The following is a 20,453-nucleotide window of genomic DNA, read 5'->3' on the forward strand; positions in this document are numbered from 1 at the left end:
GCCTAGCCAATTCCTGGCAAGGGGCTCTAGTCTGGCACAAAGGCACCTATCAGGTGACCTCACCTTCTTTCAAATTTATGGCATGATTTGGGGACACACCTCTTAACTTCTCTGGGCCCAACTTCCCCTCCTGTACAAAATTAGGTGCTTGTGTTAAGTGTCCCCAAAGACATCTTTCAACAGGCTGATACTGACATTCTGACTTGAAAACTTTTTAAACTAGTGCCAAGAAATGCAGATGCCAAGAGTGTCCTGAAGTTTGGCTGATATCATGAAGCACGTTATTTTTAAAATATAATTAGCATTCATTTAAAATTCTATCGCAGCATATTTCAATAGTCTTTTCTGCTATGATGGAAACATTCAACATCTCGCAGTCAAATAAGGTAGCCATTAGCCACCTTGTGGCTGTTTAATGCTTGAAATGTGGCTAGTGTAATGAGGAGCTGAATCTTAACTTTAATTTAAATTTGCTTCAACTTGAAGGGCCACATGTGGCCAGCTGCCTGCCATATTGGTAGTAGCTTCCACTTTCAGAAACAACATTTTATACCTTTGGTTTATTCAGCCGAGTACTCTACAAGGCCTTGGGAGCACTGTTCTTTCCACAATGGCTGGTACTCTTAGTACAGCTCCACAGACAGATCAAAGAACAGCACAGGCATTTGCATTTCATGATGGCATTTTGCAAGATTTCCCGGCACTGTTCTCACGTGCTAACAAATGAAGGGGGCTGGGAGGAAGGAAAACAAGTTTGTCGTTTTTCTGTGTTTTCTCCCTCGTATCCCATTTTTTCTTATAGTTTTGTGGCCTTTCCCTAGCCAAGACGCGCACATACCCACCAAGGTATCTTAACTACTGAACCAGCGGTTGTTGCCTAAATTTTCTAAATAATCCTGTATACCTCGAGAGCTTAAACTGTAAAATCCAGCTCTGGGATCCCATCCTTTCTTACTGGTCTGTCAGGTGAAAAACCTGGCTAGCGGGCAAGGGACAGGGGCGGCGGCCCCACGTGCGCGGACTACTCGCGCTCCCCAGGGCTCGCAAACCGCTCGGAGCACTGGCGGCAGCCCGCGGCCGACCGCGTGCCAGCGCTTTGTGCGCTGTGCGTGGGTGGGTTCACTACGCGCGTCGCTCGGATCTCATCCCAATCTCGGGGAAATATCCCCCAAATTCCCAAACCATTAAAGCAACTTCCCCGACACCGACACTGCCCGTTCCCAAGGCCCACCCACCACCGCTGCGCCTTCCTCCGCTCCCCAGAGCCCACCCCTCGGCCTCTTCGCCAAGCCTTCGGCCGCGTCCCCACGGAGCGCGTCACCCCAGCCCCGGCTACAGCCGGGCACACCCCCCACGCCAGCCCGCCCCCCCCCCCCCCGGCGCATCTAGGCCCAGCAGGCCCCCCGGCGGCCGGCCCGCCTCCTCCGCGCCCGTGGTGCGGGCACGTGGCGCACTCACCCCCTCCTAGCAGCCTCCGGGCTCTAGAAACACTCCCGGGAGGGAGCCCCCGCCCCCTCAGCTCCGTCCGCCGGGAGAAAAGTGGGTGGGGGGAAGTGGAGACGGCCGAGAAAGGAGTATATAGGTGGTGAGAGCAGTGTAGGAGGGGAGGACCGGCAATAATTGGATGGCGTTGGGGCTCTCGCGCCTCTGCTGAACGCCGAGCCAGCGCGATCCACTTTCCACACAAATCAGCCGGGGGATCGTTGCCGCCTGCAATCAATAACTCCGCGGAGTGAGCTGCTGAAACCAGAGGCGTCCGGGGTCTGGGTCTTTAAGGGGCCTTCTGGACTGAATCCTAGCTCTCTGCTTCCTAGACAAAGAAGTGGGCACCAAAACGACAGACGAGATTTTTAACCCTAACCCCCACCCCGATCATGGGTAAAGATCTTTTAAAAATTAAAGGGCACACACATAGGTATCTTGTAGAAATAGTTTTAAAAATCAAGTGTAAGCTCTATTCTTTGAATTGAAGGTGTCTGTGATGAATTTCAAGAAATGGGATAGAATTATTCTGATGAACATTTAACAAACTTGTAAGTAAAGGTAAAGTCCATTAAATTTAGCCATGCGTAAGGATACTTTTTAATATGCCACACTTTCACAGGTAAATTACTGACGAAGCCTTATTTGGGTATACAGATCAAAGAAAAGGAAGAAATGTATCATAATTTGTAGTGGCATTTTTAAAAGCTTTAACATATCTTTCAGACATTATTTCATGAATATTGCATTTCTGTAAGATGAGAAGGCCCTGGGAGATGTGTATTATGATTCTCAATTAGTAGACTATAAAACCAAGCAGAGCTAAGGAAAGGGAATTCACCAAGTCACCTAGTACTGCCTAGCAGTCACCAAGTTTAGACTAACTCATTGTGGGCCTGGGCTTAAAAGACTAAACTCAGCTAACACCCTTGAAAAAAAGTGGCCAAATTCTTCACTTCTCCTTGGCTCTGAAGCAACTTAAAAATATAAATAGGTCTAAGGATGTCAATCCAAATATAGAGAGGCTTTATAAATCTTAATAGGTCTTCACTGTGAAAACTCTTCTTGCTCATACAAATGGGAAAAGGTCTATTGACCATCATGGTCTGATATGTCTCCAGGTTGGGAGGATTAGACCCATTCAGAAACCAAGGAAAATTCATTTGTGAGCTCAAAGTGATAGAAACCCAGTTTCAAACAGATTAGGACACAAGAGCATTCATCTGTGTTCAGTACAGTTAAACATGGCTGGAAGAATAAGGTATTATTGGTGATAGGATTCATAAAGGGTACTGAATCCATATCACAAAAACAAGAGTTTTTAAAATTGGCCTTTAGGCAACAAAGAAAATAAGCCCTTTCAGCAACTAGTTGCAACTTCAGTATCTCAACAAATTCTGTTAGCTTTTCGTATGATGGATTTGACTTTCTTCCTTGTAATTCTTTATCAGATATAAAATTAAAGGTACAAAAATAAAGATAAATATAGGATCTTTAGAAATAAGATAAAGAATATGATTAAACCTTGGCTTGGAATAACAGATCCTTTGCATACTGCAGATTCTCAATCACAAGCAGTCCATATGGTGTATACTGTGCATAGGCTGAAGCTGTACCTAAAGAATTTTTGAAATTTATGTGCTTGGCACTATTTATAATAAAGGTTTTAAGTATTATCAAAATTAATGATCATTTTCTTTCACATTCAATATACATCGTTTGGTTTAAAATTAGAATTCACTTTCATGTTACTTCAGACTAGAAGTTTTAGAAATAAATTTGAATGTACTTTAATAGCATTCTTAAAAAAAAATTTTTAACCATATACCTTGTTGTACTTACACATTTTAAGGTGCCAAAGAAGAGCTGCAAACTGTGAAGTAACTTTCATGAAGAGATGAAGTAAAGAATGGAAGGCAAATGACTGTATGTGTATGTGGTAAGTGCTTCACTTTTGTTATACCATCTGCTGCAAAGTGAATTCATAAATGTAAAACTGCCAAACTCTTTGTCATTAGGTATCTATAATGTGGACGTGGATAAAAGTGATAAAAGAGTTATTTAGCCATTATATGTTTTATATTATAAGCAGTAACATACCACTTTACTTAAAAAGTTCATGTCACCTTGTTGGGCCTACATTTACAAGTGTCTAACAGTTAATCCATTTCAGGTGAAATCATGTATATGATTTCTACCATAACTATAAAAAGATACAACATTTTTAATGCTATTGGGATTTGTAATATACTACTTTTTCTATTCTCTGAACTCCTATGTTCAGTTATCATGTTTGTGTTGAAAGTATTCTGGCTGAAGAACAAATACTATAATCTTGTGGGGTAGATTAACCTATAATCTTTCTTCACTTTAGGGTGGGTTGCTGTGGCAAACATACCCTTTAAAATAATTTTTTAAAGTTCACTTCAAGAGCTACACCCAGCATGGGTCAAGCTTAAAAGCAGGCAGAGTCAGTGCGCAGGGTTTTCGTTGACTGCTAATTTAATGTAGCAAAATAGTAATGAGAGGAGGAGGTAACAGGGTATGTAACCCTGAACAGAACTTAGAAATTAGCTTTCCCTAGAGCTAAAGTCCTGAAGATCATGCTCTGTAACTCCTGGGGCACTTTAATGAAATATTTTGCTAAACATTTCTTTTGGGGAGAAAACAAGTTAATATACATTTACATGTCAAACAAAGCACTTACCATAGTTACTTAAAGGAAATGTTTGGTGATTGCAAAAAAAAACTGGTTTAAATAGTACATCAATCCTAGTCATTATTTTCTCTTAGAAGTGTCACATTTTATTTAACAGGGTAGGGTGCTAGCTTCCAGTTGGCTTAAAGACTATAAGGATTTGCTATTTTCCAATCATAGAACTGGAATAGATAGAAGAATTCATTTAAGGCATAAGCAAATTGAAGCCCAGAAAGGACTCATTAGTTAGGCGCAAATCTTGAACCAGAGAATCCAGGCCTACTTGACACCTAGTACAAGCTCCTCCCCACACCAGAAAGTATTCTGATCCTACCGAAGTACCATTAGGTGGCAAGGATCAAGATGATTTGGGTTAAGAAAAACAGTCCAGAAGTATTTAAAGCATACAAAGCACATTTTGGATTAACCACTTTGTGGATTACCAATGAATAATTTTAAATCTCAAGCGATTTTCTATTGTATATTTTTGCACAACCTCTTCTCTTCTACTTCAACTATAAAGGAAGGCTCATAGGAAGGAAACTAATGCTAATGTTAACTTAGGTCACTCATAATTCAGATGCTAAATGTGCTAATGGGAATATTATATATTTTAAAAGACCAACTGTGACACATTACAGATACAAATTATTTAAAATTACGGTGTGAGGTTATATGTATTTATGAATACTTGTGCTATCAGTAATAATTACAGGTTTGTTATATTGTTTATTATTACATCTTTAAAATATTAAAAGGTAAAATAATTATTTTTGAAGAGAAAACATCTAAAACTGAGGTGTACTGTAATAAGTAGAAATACTCTCCATAATACATCAAAAATAGTATGGTTAAAAGTCATGTATTGCCTGTGTCTATTTGCTCATGTAAAACTGGCTGTTTTAATTCATTACATTAATTTCAGGCATTATTCTAATACACTTAGATGTTCCTGCAAATAGTTTGCTATCTCAGAATGTTTGTGGATCTGGAAAAAGTTATATTAATTTCATTTTCATTACCATATGTAGGCATTTCTTAGTATTCAAAACATCTATGCACCTTTAAATGTTTGGATCTGGTTTTTTTTTAGAAGTTGTACCTTAAATGAAAACCTGATAAAGATTATCTCTGTTGTATTATTAAAGTGAATTCATGGCAATAGAAACTCACCAGAAGAAAAACAAACAGGCAAACAAATATATTATAAATACTAATCTACCAAATATAATACTATTTCAGATGGTTTTTGCTTTGTGACAGTTTGCCATACTTTCCTATACTAACAGCAAGAGATCTAGTTGTACTTGCCGCAAAATCAACCTTCCTCTTTCAAGTGAAGACTGGGGCAGATACCTAAATGTTGAGCCCTCTTTTCTGAGAAAAACTACTCTCATCAAATAGCCCCTGCAGTGAAGCAGGAGGGTTTTTGAATCACATTGTCCTCACGCATTAAAATAGTCTACAGTCATAGTGCAGAACTTACAGGAAATGCAACTAGTCATTGGGTTAAACACATAGTGCTGAAAGGAATTATTTTAAGTGAGGAAATATCTTTAATTAGCTAGATATTTCAGTATGCTCCCATTGTCTGCTCTTGTACAATGTTTTTATTTCCCCAATGTATTTTCCCTTCTTCCTTTCACAATATATTTTTTTAATTTGGCTTAAACATTTTATGTAATCTATAGTTCTACTGGTATGCAGTTTTGCCCTTTCATGGTTTGTGTCCTGGTTGGGATATTTTACCTTTGGCTTTATTAGGCGTGGTGTAATTGGTTGGGGGGTGGGGGGAGATTCCCAACCCCTAGTAGCCTTTCCTAAATCTTGAATATTAACTTTATTTTTTTTGTAAGGAAAAAGTGTTCACTATGCTTAAACCTTAACACAACTATCCTCCTTATCAGTCCCTAAGTCTGCTTCCTGTGCAGCTGAAACTCTTCAGGATAAGTGAAGTCATCAGCTATCGGATAGGGAAGCCTAATGCATTTGGGAAGTTGGTTTGGTTTACATGTTAAGGCCCTGGATAAAATCCAGTAAGGTGTGGAAGAGATAGAGTGGTGGAGGGAGAGGGAAATCTCCGAAGAAGCTGCCGCCTCGGGAAGTATTCCCAAACTGATTAGAAAGTTCATGGCCCCGCGATTAAGTCGAGCTTTCAATACTGGTAATTATTTTATTATTTTGTACACTGCTAACACTTGAGAAGCTCTTGGGCACGCTTTCTAACCCTCCAAACTTTCAGGTCCGAAAAACGGGTAGTCTGGGCGGGCAGGAAAAGCGCGCTGAAATCGAGTGTTGCAGACATCCTGGACGGTGGCTTTTACGCGTGAGTAGCAGACGAGCGCTAGGACGGATGAAACAATGAAGTGGTTAACGCGTCTCTTAACGGGGAAAAAGTCACCAGAGCAACTATTAGGGTCGCGCTCCTATTGGTCAGAGGAAAGATCCCGACTTTAGAAGGACTTTCCTGCTGGCTGGCTCGCTGCGTCCCCGGGGAGAGAGCGTGCGGCAGCCGGAGACGGTTCTCCGAGCGTCCTCTGCGGCGGCGCCGGGAGAGAGCAGGGAGCCGCCACTCGCGGGGCTGTCTTCTTTCGTGCAATAAAGAATTGTCATTAGGTTTGCGTGTGGCATGTGCCATTACCCCACCGTAAAACTAAAATTAGCAAAATGTCAGGAATGGAGAGATTGATTCACCAAGATGCAATTATCATTTAAAAGTGCTTGATTGAGGTACTGATGTTCAGTGATTTATTCTGCATACCATATACATAATTAAAGTAGTGTAGTGGAGTAATTTATCAATCTAGTTGAGCCTGGAGGGGTGAGGAGGGAAATGCTGTATGTTTGTTTTATTAAAATGCTCCGAGGTCTAGTCCCGCCCCCCTTTTGCGAGAGTGAAACTGATGATTTCCCCAGCTCCCGAGGAGAGAGTCCGCGTTCAGGATAGAGGGAGCGAGAGACGGAAAGGCAAAGGCAGCGCGAGGCAAAGGCAAGGGCAAAATAAAGGGAGAGAAGAAGGAAGAAACACTTCTTCGGACGCGCTGCCCAGAACCCCGAGCCCGCGTGCCCCGTTTTCCCTGCCACCCCCGCCTCCCCTCCCAGTAGCCTTCCACCACTGCCCCCGCCCCCCGCCTTTTTTACGCGATGTTTCAAAGGCTGTGAGCGGCTCTCCTTTTCCCATTCGTCTTCTGTCACTTCCTTCCTGGACCCAGTTTTCTGGACGAGTCTGGTTACTTTTAATCCCGCCGGCCGCTGAGAGCCACTTTCTCCTCCTCCTTCTCTTCTTCTTCCTCCTCCTCCTCCACCACCTCGTCCTCCTCCTCCTCCTCTTCCACCTCCACCTCCACCTCTGCCTCCTACACCTCCTCCTCCTCCTCCTCCTCCTCCTCCTCCTCCTCGTCCTCCTCGCGGGCCCGGGAGCGCGCGAATGCGCGGCCCCGCGCGCGCCTCGCCCGCGCGCGCGCACACACACTTGGTCTCCAGTTCTCGGCTCGCTCTGCTCGCAGTCAGACACTTGAGCACACCCGTACACCCAGACATCTTCCGGCTGCTATTGGATTGACTTTGAAGGTTCCGTGTGGGTCGCCGTGGCTGCGTGTTTAAATCAGGTGGAGAAGCACTTCGAGGCTGGAAGAAGTAAAGATTATTGTTTTCTTTTGTTGTTTTATTTTTCTCTTTCTTAAGAAAGGAAAATACCCCCCAAGGACTAATCTGATCGGGTCTTCCTTCATGTAAGTACCTCTGACATTTCTCTAGGAAACAGAAATAGCCTGGGTATTGTCTCTGAAATCCGCATCCATATATTCGGCACTGGGTCTATCCCTGTGCCTTTCTGAAGGCTGAAGTTGAGGCTTGTTGTGCATTCTTTTCGTTAGATTCCATGATTTCCCTGTCTGTGGCTAAAAGTAACTTTTTAGATAGTCTTATCCGTTTGCCATCAGTTACTGAAATCACTCCTGACTCGTTCTTGTTACACCAGTGTGTTTAAAGTTTCATGAAGTTAGTTCACGTCATTAGCATGTTTGATATGGTGGAGCATGTGGAGCCTGGTGAATTTAATATTTCACAGAGTGTTCTGTGACCTTGAAGTACATGCCTGAAGATTTAGCCGTTAGTTCACTGTGGGAAGATGCTCCTGTGAGTTCCCCCCACAAAGACTGATTTGCTTTGGGTTATGCTTATGAGCCACTAATTCTTGGGATTAGTTTGAGCTAAAGCATGGCTGTCTGTCAGAGTATATACCTTTGTGCATATCCTTCGTTTACCAAAGTGCTGCCTTTTTAGAGGGCTTCTTGACTGGTGTGGACAAGAAGTAATACCCTGGCCATGGTAGTCTGTACATTTAACACTTTGTGTTGCCATCTCAGTATATGCCTTGCTCTTTAGGTCAAGTCAAATACATAGCTGTTTAAAAAAACAAACAAGGTTAAGTCACTCTAATTGCCCTCCGTTTCGACTTTGGATGAAAGTTACCAAACTCAGTGATAAAGTTTGGCCCAAGGAAGTGTATATAGACCCTGCACGTTGTTTATGGTATTACTAAATATTATTCAAGTATTTAAATTTAATACCATGGTTGTCTCCTTCCAAGAATATAGCTGTTAATTCTTAAGGGAAATTTTATATAGAAACATTTCTAACTATCACAGGTCCAGCAGCTATCAGTTTTTGAGAAAAGCTCTTTTTTCATATTTTAGGAATGTGTGTCTCTTGTATGAAATACTTTATATGTAAATGCTAACAGTATAATAAGTAGAATCAGGCTGTCTGCCAGTTCTTTAACGGGTCCTTAGTGGAGAAGCGCATTGACATAAAAGTGTGTTTTACTAGCGTGAATCTGATGCTAACTCTAATAGTAACTGTCTTATGAAATGGTTAGTGATTGCATATATTTTCAAAGTGCTATAAAGGGCACTCCAGCCACCTCATTATACTAGTCAAAAAAAGTGACCAGCCTCTTTTTCACTGGAACCTTGCAATGGAATTGTGGATTGTGGTTGCAGAGTTAAGATGTTTATGTGGAGTATAGTAACTCCAGTCCCTAGAGACTCGGTAGGACATGGAATTGTGACCACCTGTGAACCCCGTTTAACCTCTCTATTGCACACTAAGCTTACCTTTAAATAGATTAACAATCTCCAGTTGAAAACTAAAACATTGTATTTAATTTTTAAAATAATGTCAGTTTTGGCTAGTCTTTGCAAACGTTCAATATATATCAGTATGGCACAAGCAGTATTATTGTTTCTCCATCAGTTTCATTTAAACATAATACAGTTAATGAACAATATTATTGTGTTACATTGTATGCATGGAATTGTATTAAGTTAAAAACACTTCTGAAGCAGGTGGATTCAGAACTTGACAGGCAAAATGAGATCTACCTATCTAACATTCTATCTCAAGAGGAAAAAAATTCTCTAAAATCAGATATCTTGTTCTATTTGTAGGAAAGGCCATTTTTGGCTATACATCAGACTCCTAACTCAATTGTATAAGTTTTCATCTAAACACACTTTAAACTCAATGTTTAAAATATGGCCCCCCAGTCAAGTTAAGGAGACAATAGTTGGCAGTTATCTTTACTTCAGGTTTTACTTAACTTTATAAAAATCTACTGTTTTTTTCCTAATGTAATTCACATAGCTTTGAAGTATTTGTGGCATTTTTTCCATACTTTTTACTATACACAGTGTTTTGCTTCATTCTTTCATTACGCTATTTACATTCTGATTGGTGTGTATGTGAAATATAGTGAAAGGCAATATTAAAATGTAACTTTTATTAAATATTGATTTGTTCTTAGGTTTAAATAACAAATGATCACTTTCAAATAAGAAGTCAGTTTTCCACTGTTCCTGAGCTGTTCATACTTTAAAAGAATGTAATCACATATATTCTGTTTTCAGACTAGAAACACATTAACATTAAATATATGAAATTTAAATAATAACTTTACTGTATCTTGCCTCTTTTCTTCTTGTGAACATATTCAATTTTCAAAATTTAGGGAAAATGGTTCATTCCAATAGGGAAAAGTGCTATCTGATGATTCAAAACTGAATCCTGAAAAAGCCTCATATTTTATATTTTTCAGATTTCTATGAATTTCTTCCTTTGCCCTCACTTTTACCGAATCAGTAAATTGCATGACACTATAACCATATGTTTTTAGTAAATGGCTTTTTTGTTTTTAAATTACCTTTTTTAAAAACCTGAGCTAAATAACTCCTTGGCATATTTTAACATCGTATTTCAAAACTTTCTTCTGTTTATTGTAGTACATTTTGTGGTCTTATTTCCCAACGCTACATGTGGTGTATTTTGAGTCTATGAAATCTCAGAAAGTGACAAAAATGGGGAAATATCTGTGCAGAAACACTTGTGCTACATAACAATAACAAAATAGTTATTAAATAGAGAACCCTGGCTTCAGGGACATGATTCAGAACAACATGGGAGAATTTCATATGCATTTAAAGGTCACAGAGTAGACTTTAAGGAGGTTATTAATAAAGTTCTACTTTGTTTTCAAAAGCACATCCTCTGAGAAAACACCACACAAATTAATATCTAAAACTTACAAAAATGCACATATTCATTTTATGAATATAGTGATTTCCTAGACACAATGAAAAGATTTAATCACTGAGGTTCAGTCTGTGTGCTGCATGTGAAGGAGAGGCGAGTAAGATCCCCGTCCTCACTGCTGTACCGTAATCTCACGGGCGCGTGGACTGCCCTGCTTTCAGGAAAGACTGACTGTTCACCCATATCTGTCATCCTTAGGAAATCAAATCAGATTACTGACGTGATTCACAAAACCAGGAGCAACAACAGAGTCTGTGCACCTTACAAAAGGTGGATTACACAGTTCACATGTTATTTTGATAGGTCAAAGATAAAAGCTCATTGTTGAGTAATGGCATGACACTCCAATTTCAAATGATTGCTCGATAAGTATACCACAACCCTGTTGCTTCATCATTATGAAGAGCCATTCACAGTAGAAAACTCAGTTTTCAAGTGACAGGCTTCCAATGTGAAGTAAGAGAAAACATGTCCTTTTTTATGCGTGTCTTCGTTGCTTAAATTCTAAGTTCTATCACTTCTTTATGAACAGACATCAAGTTCTGGCTGCTTATGTGAAGCAGTTATTATAAAGCTTAATTGCAGTAGACATTTTCAGAGGCGTTGTAAAGACCACAAAACAGAATTTGCCAGAAATAAAACATACACTCATGGTATTGAATGAGCAGAAAATGCATAGTAGTCAGTAACCATTATGTTATTCCGTTACAAATATAGTCTTCACAAAATATGTATAATCACATAGTTACGAATCCATGCATTTGAAATATATCTTGATAGTTGTTTATTGGTCAGATTACATAAATGTAATGAATGTTATATAAAGATCACTCTTTACAACAAAATATGTTTGGAGAGTTTATTTCGGAGGATAAAGTTCTGGCTCACATCATCCTATTTTGAAAAACCCAACTTCGTAAATATCCAACTCTACAGTAATTTCTTGCTTCTTTAAAAATTGAAGTCCTTTTTTACCCAACTGATGCCTCCTAGTGTTTCACACAATAAAACACTAATGAGTCACTCATAAATGTAAACATTATATTTTCATTGCCTACATCTTCTGTGATACATAAAATTAATATTTATGTGTTTAATTTTCTGTGCATTATTATAATAAGATAGGAGATTCTAATTAATGAGATGTTTCATCTGAGTGAATCTGTGGCACACACTTGCAGGTTTTCTTTGACCATATCAATATCTTACTAAGTTTTAACAAGTTTATTACTTTCGGTTCCAATTTATATATTCACTGTTTATATTCACTCTTATTTCAAGTAGAAAACGTAGACAGAATAGCAGAACTTCCATTTTGTGGGCCTGGAAATTATATAGCTGAGTTCAGTCCAGGAATGCCTGATGAACAAATTGCAAAGAACTAGCTGTTTCATTTAAACACTAAGGTATCTTACAAGAGATATAAAATTTTGCCTACTCTCTCCTTACACTTGCAAATTTCTATGTAAAAATGGAGTAAAGAAAAAGAGGGTCCAGAAAGAAATAATACAAGCACAGATTTCTCACAATAAGGATTATATCACTTTATCAGAAAAAAAAATACTTGCCTTAGGAGTAGAGTACATTATTCTACATTATGGAAGAAAGACTTTTTAGAACGTAACTTCTCATGACCCACAGATTATCTTAATGAGGTGGAAATTAGTGGATACCAACTTAGGTGTAAGTTTTCTGTCATTAGAATGACGAGCTTAGACTTTCGATACTCTTGAACTTCTGTAATTTTAAACAGCTTTCTGATTCTACTTACAAAGATGCATACTTCAGTTTGTGAATGATTTTCTTTAAAATATTTATGAAAGGGAGGAGGCATTCCCCTAATGGGTCTTAAATTCAAAGGATGCTCTCAAAAACCTGTAACATTTGTGGGACTCTTCCTGGGCTGTCATACAAAACACACATGTGTCTCCAAACATTCACAAATTTCTACCACTAACACAATATTCTGAGCATCCAAATGCACTAGATTGAACATCGTTCATTTCTATTACCTATGTATGCATCGTTTTGTCCTCCTAATTCAAAACACGCAGCATTTTAACAATATTTGACCCTCATATAAGATTTTCTAATTTGGTCAATAATACAGCGCTATTACAATTCTGTGCATGTTGGACACATTTCAAAGAATGTAAGGGGGTGTATTCCTTTCGTTCAAGGAAGAAAACATGTAGAAAGGGGTGGACCTTTCCCACAAGAGCCACATTTCTTCCCTTGGAGAATTGAAGCAAATATGCAGTATGTAAGTGAATAACATCATGCAGCATGAGAAAGAAAGTAATTTCTAATGGTCTGCCGTAGTTAGTGAGCAGAGAAACTGGCAGGTTTTTTTTTTCAACAGATCTTACTGATAACCTTTCTCACACTGAAGGTTGAAGAAAGTATATGGAAGTTTTTTAACTTTAACATTTAGCTTCTATAAAGTACACTAGAATTAATTTTACTCAAAACAAGAAGTCAACAGTAACCATTTTATAGACATATTGAGGCAGAAAGAAACATTCCCTACCTCTTTTAAGAATAAAAAGACAGCATCAATGTTCTCGTTTTTGTCTGTGCAAGAAAAGTAAAGAAAATTCTAAAATAGAATACCATTGTAAAAAATGAGATTATAAGAAAACTTATGCAATATAGTATCATCTCACATTTCTCTGATGCCATTTTAACGGTAACTGCAAAAAGAAAAGTCATATCCCTGTTAAGTAAGAAAATTATGTGATACCTGTTATATGAATCCATGTTTTGATTTCAGGTGATATGAGTAACATTTATTCATTTGTTGTACATCAGCATTGTATTGCCCAAGTTAAATCTCTGTGTTTATTTTTTAAATATAGCCAGTATAAACAAAGTCCAAAGTACACATGAAGAGAATCTTTTGAAGATGTTCTAAAGGAAATTAGTGATATTACAAGGCATAAAAATAGTAATCTATTACAGGCAGATTTCTCTAGGAATATTTACTCTTTAATAATGCATGTTATCAAGACTTTATTAATTCTTAATGCCGTAAATTTGAAATGAATGGAGCAATGTTGTTCATCCTGCAAGTGGTTGTGATTCATGTAGAATGACAGTGTACGTCTTCTAGTAATGATTTAAATAAAGTACCTTAAACATGTGTTTAGAGATTGCAGAAACTGATCTCTGAAGCAGCCCCTAGTGAGAACTTGCTTTTTCCAAATAGCATCCTGAGCATGGTATGGTTTCCCTCTTGTATCTTGTTGTCATAGATAAGATCCATATGAAGAATTCATATAAATTGTTATCAGATACTATGGATCTCTAGCATACTCGAATTTGAAAAGTGATGGACATGGTCCTTTGATAGAATGAGAAGTGTTATTTAAAACAACTAACAACTACCTGTCTTTTTTCACGCATCTGTGATCCTGTCAGCAAGTTAGAATGATAGCAAGAAAATGTATCTTTCTCTGAACCCCAAAGATGAGAAGCTTTCGCTTAGATATGCTTATTTATTTACAAAATTAAAAAATAGATTTACTAATGTAAATAAGTGAGGACAGACAAGAAAATTAGTCTACTACTTAATAGAATAAACATGACTTTTTTTAACCTCCTAATTAATTGTTGACCATGCATAAGGTATACAACCAAAGCTTATTATGGAAAGCTGGTATTATTGCTTAATATAACATGAGGCATTGGGATTTCTTCAAAGTAATTTTGAAGATGTGATTATTTAGTAGAAATATTCACTGGAGCATTTTATTTTTAGAAATCATGGTCACACAAGGAAGCCTTTATAGGACCGACTACCTAATTGCAGTCAAAAAACTCTTTAATGAACAAACACACACATACACACACAGAAGAACACACATTTTAAGAACATAATGGCCCTATATTTTTCAATTTTTGTGCCACATTCTTTGTATCTGAACAGAACATACATGTCTTAGCAGATGTTTTAAGTTATATCCTTCATGTAGGTGAGTGTAAATATACCATTTAACTTAAATGGCTTTGTGGGAAGGTAGTTTGAGGAGTTTAAGAAGGAAAAAGAGAAGCCCCAGTTACTAATAGCTTCAGCTTTTTCTTTTAAAAACAGTAATTACACTCAGGATAAAGAAAGAAAAATAAACTCTTTTAATTATTTGTAACATCCACAGTTTCTGAGGTAGAGCTTTGGTGTATTTTTTTTTTGGAATATGCAGGGCAGGTACTGGCAGCAGAGGTACAAAATGAAAACTTCCTGGCTGCAGACCAGATACAGTGCTCAGTGCCACATCATAAACTTCCCCTCTTCTGTCTCGGAGTGATTTCAGCCCTAAGTCATGTCCTTTTTTTCCCCTTGCGTAGGCTAAGGAGCAAAGGGCCTTCTTCCTGGGCAATCGCTTTGGGAAAGGAAAAGCATAATGTTTCCCTTCTTTAACCTGAACATTCTGCCTCTTAAATCACTAAGACATTAACTGCCAAGTGGGCTCAGTATGTTTCCTTTTTCTTCCCATACAGCAGTTTAGAATGCAGAAAACAATAGGTGTAAGATAGAAAATGAGACCTCTTCTCCACCCACCTCCTCCAGCACACGCAGGCCCAATCAGATAATCTGTTTTTTTTGTTTTGGAGAGAAAAATATAATGGTTAGTTTTCAATGAAACCTGTGCCTTATATTCCAGATATGTTAAGTCATTTTGTGATGCAAATTAACATTGAGTGGTTTTGGTACTTACCTCGAGAAATAGCAATGTTCCAGCACAATATGTGGCACTGCAGTAATTTTTATTGATAAATACTTACACTTTTAGAGATTACTAGGTCAAAATAACAGAGTACAGAGAGCAAATATGGGCTTTCGTTTTCAGACTTGGTTTATGCTCTCATTTGAAAAAAGTACAATGTAAGTCATGTGCTTATTACCATGCAAAATAAATCAACTTCTAGATATCTGCATTAATATTCTTTGCATTTGAACCTGTAGTCTGAAAACTTATACTTTTCCTTGTAAAAATCAAGTAAAAATTGTTAAAACCAGTCTCTAATTACCAGGTACATTTTCAACCGATACCAATGCGATTTTTAAAAATCCTATTAAAAAACAATTCTACCTGCCATGGCTCCTTTCAGTCAGCAGCAGAGCTCTCATTTGTGTGAAATGTAGTCAAATTATTGCCAGCACACCTCTCTGAAACTGAGCCTTCTCTTGTATTAAGTGAACGTCTTAAGTAGAAAATGTTACTACATAATAACTATTAGCTCCAACTTTATTTTTAAGCTAAATTGTTGATTTACTCAGATAGTATATAAATGTTATTTTGGTCATTAACCCACTAAACCAATTATGAATTGCCCCTATAAAATTTACCAGGTCAGACCAACAGTTAGGCATAATTTAATTTTATTTTTCTTTGAACTAAAATAGATAAGAAAGATCCTTTTAATAATTATCAAGCAACTATTTTTAACTATCATAGTTAAACTATGTTTAACTATCAAGCAACTATTTTTCTGTAGATGCAAATGTTTCCTAATAAAGTACCAAGAAATCAATACAACATAGACCTTAAACTGTGAAGGGTAGCTCGTAGGATCACAGCGGCCTGTTCTTGCCATAGGTGTTATGAACAAGGGCCCTGTGCCTACCTGGCACACTTTCAAGGCCCATTAACATGGGGAAAAAATGTTGAACTTTTGTTTGCATCAATTAATATACATAGTACAAAGTACAATATACAAGTACAATGTACCGTGATTTTTTGACATTTTATTTCTTACTAAATTAGACATTCTACTTAAAAACTCATAGCCTTTCAAACTATGCTTTTATTCAGAATAAGTAAAAGAGACTTCTTTGTCTTCCTGGAATTCTCCTTAGCTGTAGGATAATTTGGATCATCACCACTCAAAAAATATTGCTAGACACCTGGTAAAGTTTCAGATGCTTAATATGTGTGCTGGTTAAAATTTTTTTAATAGAAAATGGATCATCTTGCTATTTAAGTATTATAAAACTACACCTGGTTAAAATATGAATCTCCTGGATGTTCCCGCAGTAAGTAATTCTCTGGACAAGAATTCTAAGGAATTTTAACTGTTAACCAATAAATTACCAAGTACCTTTTTCAGGTGCCTGATTTCCATTAACATTTGAGGAGCCTCATGGTTGTTGGGTGGTCTTCAAGTAAATGTTTTGTGGTCCGGAAAGTAGATCTCTTCACCCTGCAAGAGTTAATTTTAGTATGTTGAAAAGGTAGAAATCCAGGCCTAATTCCATCATTAGCTAACTGAAGACCAACAGACCTGGCTACTAAAAAAAAAAGTGTATGCAAGAGTTCATTTCTAGTTTTTATTGAAAGACCACTTCAGGTCTATATAGGTTATAGGTTAAGGAAATAATTTTGACTACATTTTTCTTTACTTTCACATTCGAGTTTTTCTCCCCTTACACAAACCAAAAAGAAATTCCCACAATGACATTAACCGATTTGCAAAGGGCTCAGTCCCATTGCTTGTTTGCCTGTACCCTTTGGTTGAAATTAATGGGCAGTGTCCCTTCTAGGACTGTTTGAGCTTCCTTAAGTTCAGGTGAGTGCTATGTGACTTTTTTTCCTTTTCTCATTTTGTAGCTTCAAAATAAAAGAATCCTTGACGTCATCCTTTTTTCCCTTGATTTTCATTGTTTTTGGATTCTCTCCTGAGTTTCCTTTTTGCTTCAGAATATTTGGTATTGTGAGAAGGCAGGTGCATTTTTAACTGGCTTTGACTACACATGTGAGATCATAGAGTTGTTTCAGGTGTTACCTTATCTCCTTACATTTCAGAGATTGATGTGATTCATTACAGCCCAATGCCATGCCATGAAAGTGTTCTAGACACTGATCTTGAAACAACAAAGGCGACAGGATGGTGTCTTTGTACGGAACCACTGACAGCTTTAGAGTCAGTGGATGGTACATCTGCAGCAAAAATGTACAGCATGAAGTTTCAGGAGGTGGTGCAGTTACTTGACTAGGTGAACCAGATTATGGCTTTCATGATGATTTGTGGAGTGTTGGCCAAAACTCCAAAGGTAGTGTATGTGTGTAGAGTAGAGGGAGTAGATGCAGAGGAGCAGAGAGTGTAAGAAACAGAAAGCATGAGAACATAAGGATGAATGCAAGAGAAAGAGAAAATCGGTTCTCTGATTTGCTCGCATAGAGTTTGAAGACCCACGGTCAAACATAATAGCATTTCTTTAATTATACAAGTGTATGCTGTTCGATGAACAAGCTCACGAGCAGTAGAGAATAATGGTTAAGAGCAAAGACTGAACGGGACTCAAAATTCCACCTCCCATTTACTGGTTAGCAGCTTTAGGCAGGTGACTAAACCACCAGAAAGTCTCAGTTTCACCATCTGTAAAACGGGGATGATAATGCCACCCACACCTTAGGATTGTAAGATTAAACAGGATAATACATATAAAAGTATAATGTAAGTGATACTAATTAGTAAATTATTGTCATAGCACTAGCACTATATTTTAATCATTTTATCTTCCTGCCAATGACAATCACTTAACATATTTGGTAGGATAATATTTTGAACTTTTTTTTTCCAGTAATACTTTTACACTGTTAAAATTGGGGTTCTTAGCCTCACCAAGAATTCTAAAGGCTTTTTTCCCCCTTATCATTAATATTATCCACTTTTGAAGGATACAGTAGTATTCTTTATTTTTCTTGTTACCCTATTTTGATTTTATGTGGAGATAGAATTTATGAAGAATGAGTATTTTGCTTATCTTTCTATTCCTTTACACTCACTCTTGCATTTTATAGATGGCTGTTGAATTAATCAATTGTATTTATGAAGATAAAATGCATTTTTTACTTGAATAAGTTAAAAATAAATAAATGGTACTCCTGTCATCCTGCTTTTCCCGTGAGATTTAAGGGGCTGTATTTTAATTATAGCTTATCAACTTTGACATAGTGAACAAATGAACATCTTAATTTGGGGGTATTTTTTTTCTTCATGTGAGAAGTAAACTAGTACAGAAAATGGAGACTTATACCTGAGGATTACACCCTTTGGTAGTGAAAAAAATATCTAAGTAAGATGTGGAAGAAAATGAAAATATTTCTGGTCTCAGAGTCTGTTTACCAATTTTTTTGTTCAGCTTTTATATTCACTTAATTTCTCAAAGAAATTCATATTTTGGATGACAGGTAATGTAGACGAGGCCTTCCCAGTTTAGAAAGCCTGTGGAGTTGCAACCCCTTAAAATTATTCTCAGGCTCTTGAATAATGCTCCTCTAGAGTGCACCTTGCATTTCAGCTTTCTTTTCTAGCCCCATTTTAATGCCTGGCTAAAGAGTGCTCAGCGCAAGGAATACTTGCCGAGTGGACTTCCCTATGGTAAAACAGCATGGACAGCTCCCAGCACTGCAATCAAGGATGCCTCTAAAAGCTTTAATTTAAAAATAATAATAATAATAATAAGTCTGCATGAGGATGATGGAGCCCTCTAAGGCACATGGGTTTAGAGAATTATTCCCATCTGCAACTCCCTCCCTCTGCTTAGTAGCCCTTTCCAGGGTTATGATTACTGGAAAATGGCTGTTAATCACCAGATTTTTTTTTTTTTGACTGCAGCTGCGTCAGTCAGACTAGTAATCTATTAAACAACTTCATCTCCAGTTTAAAATTTGCATTGTACACTGTATAGAATAAATTTTCATTGTAATCAGAACATCCAAGAGAACTTCCTGGTATGATTTAGAAAAGCACGTTTGTTTTTATCTATGGACCTCTCTAGTGCTATTGAGCCAACTGTTTAAACAATACTGTGTATGATCAGCATAATAAATAATTGTAGTAAAATAAAATATTGTAGCACTATTGAGTGCAAGCAGCGTTTACAATGGTCATGTTTGCAGTATATTTGAATTGTGGCATCTCTGCCACTTGGCAGTATAATATCCACATAATTCAAAACTTAGCCCAGATATTTAAAATTTGACTTGAACCTGAAAGATTTTTAGAAGTCTAAAGAATTCTTGTACCAGATTGTGGTAGAGTGGTTTGGCCTCTTTTTCTACCCTAATGCTTATTACATTTGCCATAATTTGAAGAAATAATCCAAAACCTATGTCAATATTTAGTGCTAAGAGAGGACAAAACAGCTCTAATTTACAAAGGACCCTTTTAAAACACATTCTTACATGAAAATTGACAGACTACAAGAGGTGGTTGGACAAAGTTCATCATTTTGGAAAGAATGTTTCAATTAAAGTTGAGCACTTTCTCTTCCAGGTCTTTTTTTCTCCATTTTTTATTTGCTGTGCCAAGGTACCCATGTGCGTTTTTCCACTGTCATCTGGCTCATTCCCAGCAGATGCACACAATCTGTTCTGCTGTCACTAACAGGGTTCGGTTTATGAAAAGAATGTGTCAGAACATGCCACTATAGTCACTTTTACAGGTTTTTTTTAAGAGTAACTGAGAATATATGCATTGCCCTAGTTTTATTGTACTCAGCCTTTAAGTGATTTCTAAGAAACTTTTATAATAGTCATAGACCAGAAGCTTTTTTCCAAACATATTTTTGACCAAATACTTTTTGTTAAAAATAAAATTGTTTTTAAAGTTCACAAACATTTTTAATGAACAAAATGTATTCTATTTAAATTTAGAAGTAGATTTTTTATAGGAATGT

General features: G+C 37.5%; 1 protein-coding gene across 17 annotated transcripts in view; it reads left to right on the forward strand.

Moving 5' to 3' along the window:
* The window catches only part of MEF2C (myocyte enhancer factor 2C), a 160,968-nt gene that overhangs the window by 12,615 nt on the left and 127,900 nt on the right, over positions 1-20,453 (forward strand). For 13 of the 17 annotated variants that reach the window (XM_037012037.2, XM_073234259.1, XM_037012039.2 and 10 more), the window contains exon 2: positions 3,335-3,421. The gene's annotated coding sequence lies outside the window, so the exon portion shown is untranslated. Of the gene's footprint in view, positions 1-3,334; positions 3,422-7,637; positions 7,912-20,453 lie in introns of those variants that run through there. The other 4 variants (XM_037012035.2, XM_037012036.2, XM_017653595.3 and 1 more) reach the window with 1 other exon arrangement.

The sequence above is a fragment of the Manis javanica genome, chromosome 1, assembly GCF_040802235.1.
Source record: "Manis javanica isolate MJ-LG chromosome 1, MJ_LKY, whole genome shotgun sequence".
Classification (NCBI taxonomy): domain Eukaryota; kingdom Metazoa; phylum Chordata; class Mammalia; order Pholidota; family Manidae; genus Manis; species Manis javanica.